Source organism: Pteropus vampyrus, unplaced genomic scaffold, assembly GCF_000151845.1.
Source record: "Pteropus vampyrus isolate Shadow unplaced genomic scaffold, Pvam_2.0 Scaffold7, whole genome shotgun sequence".
Taxonomy (NCBI): domain Eukaryota; kingdom Metazoa; phylum Chordata; class Mammalia; order Chiroptera; family Pteropodidae; genus Pteropus; species Pteropus vampyrus.
The window spans coordinates 9,392,268-9,395,278 of NW_011888788.1; positions in this window are offsets into that span (position 1 = coordinate 9,392,268).

The window sequence follows — 3,011 nt, forward strand, 5'->3', positions numbered from 1 at the left end:
AGAGCAGCTGGCCTATGGCCCGATTCTACTGTGAAGCTCTCCCCCTTTGCATATAAATCTTCCAATCATATTTTTATTAATTTACTGTGAATAGGAGCAGAGAGCCAAAGACTACCAGACATTTGAGGAATGTCTCCTAACATAAGAATCAGAGATCAAAACAAAGAAAGAGGAGAAAAGGACTGAGAAAGACACAGAGATATGTGGGGATCAGAAGAAAACTTCAAGAATCCCACTAAAGTTAATATCCTTAGATTAAAAAGAGGAAATGTTGCACCCATGAGACAAGAACAGAATACTATGGAATATAATGAGTCAAATAATAAGAAAGAACTCATAATTTTAAAATAAGATGATTAATTTTTTTTAAATCAGTAGAAGGTTTGGAAAATAAAGTAGATGAAACCTCTTAGGAAGTATAACAAGTAGAAAAAGATTTTCCTTAAAGATAAAAGTCTTGGAAAATTAATCCAGGAGACCCAAGATCCAAATAATAACTATTCCAGAGACTTAGAGAAAAGAGATGGGACGAAATTATCAAAGAAATAATAAAAGAAAAATTCCACAGTTGAAGGACAAGCCTTAAATTTCGAAGGGGCTTCTGAGGCTCATCAAAATAAAGAGAAGACTCTAAAAGCTACTCCAGAAAAAGAGACAGACTGACACTGAATCACTTACGAAGGATTAGAAATAAAATTTCCATTGGACTAGTCACGGCAATATGTGTGCTAGAAAACAACAAAACAATAAAGTTTCAACCAGGAATCTATACACAGCCGAAATTATAATTGTAAGAGGGAGAATAAAGACATTTCAGATACATTACTGACCTTAAAAATAATTGTCTCCCTTGTGTTCTTTTGTAGAAAACCACTAGAGAAGATATTCCTACAACAGGAGGAAGTAAGTCAAGAAATTGGAAGACATTCCCATGTCAGAAACAGGGCATCTAGAAAGGGAGGTCGCAAAGTGATGTGAAGAAAAATCCCAGGATGACAACTGTGCTGCAGCCCTAAAGACTGCATCCTAACAGGATAGAAAGGTCCCACAGAGAGTCTCCAGAGGGAAAAAAAAAAAGTAGATCAAATAAATTATTTGATATGTTTGAGGTTTTGAAAAAGCTATCAATGGAGATTGACAGATCTGATGGAAAAAAATGAGGTAGGACCCAGGAAAATGCAAGTGAGAAACATCAACAACAAAATAAAGCATCATACAAGAAAGATAATCACAATGCCTTACTTGGTTCTGTGGTAAATCATATTTACAAATCAGATAAACAGTGACAGTAGATTTATCTTTAAAAATGCAGTGTAATTATGAAAATAAGGAGAAAGAAAAAGAGGAGGGAGAGAGTAAATGTATTATGTCCTTATTGAACACAGCAGGAGGTCAACACACAGGGTCTAAAATGAATAAATTCAGAAAGAATATAAGAAAATGGAGAAAAACATCAGAGGAAACAGTTGAAAGAGATGAAAGGGGGTCTTGGCCAGCAAGACCTGGAGGTAAGAAGGACTAAGGCCCCTGCTATTTTTGAGGCATATTATTTAATTTTAAAATTATGTTCATATATCTTATGAAAAAAAAAAAAACTTCTATAAAGAGAGAGAGCAATTATGGTTGCTGGCCTAGAGTTCAGAGAGCAAAGATTTAGTTGCTGAGGGGAGCCATAAATTGTAGCACAACCAACGTTCTAAAAGCCTCCTTCTGCACACTTTATCCCAGATGATGTGACGATATTACACAAGGGAAGAGAAGGAAAGCCATGGCCAAGCCTCACCCTCTCTTCTGGCTGATTCTCGGCTCAGCTCACAATCGAGTCTTTGTTTCATCATGTTTGTAGCACTCGACCCTTTGGGAGGTGAGATATATACTTTCCATGGCCAGAAAGTTTCCTATATCTCTACCCTCCAAACATGTGGTGAGGAAGTGTACAAGCCCCAGGATGCTTCCTCCAACACTGGCATGTCAACCTTGGCTGCAAATTGTGTTTAACATGATAGTGATGGTGCCACTGGAATGCTTTACGGACTGACTCTGTCTTCCATTTCAACCAAGTAAGTGGTTTATGTTGTAGCTAGGGAACTGATTGGTGGGGAAACGGCAACTTACCTTAACGTCTGCTCTCCTTCCTCTTAACCTCCTAGTCCTGTTTATCTTGGTCAAGGAGATGCCCCAGCCATGAACAGTCCTGGGAGATCTCACTGTTCCTCACATTGGCAGCAAAATAGCCATATTGATACCGTGTACGAACTTGCCCTTAAGTCAGCCACTACTGCTCCCTAAATGATGAGACCTCATTAGAATCCTCCACTATTATACTGACATATTAACATGCTGTCGGTACTTCCTCTCACTCTTCATTCCCACTGGGTTTTTGACAGGGAAGTTAAAGTTTTGTTTAGTAAAGCAATCATAAATCAAAAAAGAAAAGAAAAGAAAAGAAAGAAAAGGAAAGTCAGAGAAAAGATTCATTACAAATCCATATCTTGATTCCAGTACTTGTTGTTTACATGTTACTATTTTATACAACAAGAGGTTTTATGGCTTAAACTCAAGAGGTGAGAATGTAGTAGTTAGTATCCCAGTCATGCCTACAAATTTTCCCGCATTTAACAATCAACGACGTGAGCAATTGTTGTAAAGCACACTCTTCATTCAGCATAAAATGATCAGAGAAGTAATCTGCCTTTCTGTACTAAGTCTTAGGGAACTGGGTTTTGGGACTGAGGAGCTGCCAGCAACCTCATAACCTAACTATCGGAAGTAAACCTACATCAACATGCCTTTATTATTTGTCCCAGAACTTTCGTGCCCAATGAAGACTTCAGTGTTTGCTCTAGGAGCTGCCTGAAAATCTATTTATTTTCAAATAAATATTACCCAACCAACCTTCTTATTCAGGTCAACAGTTTACTCCATGAGACAGGCCTGCTTGCTTATTAAAGCACAACTTTCTCTAGAACACTTACCTTTCAGTGTCCATTAGTCCCAAATGATTAAATAGT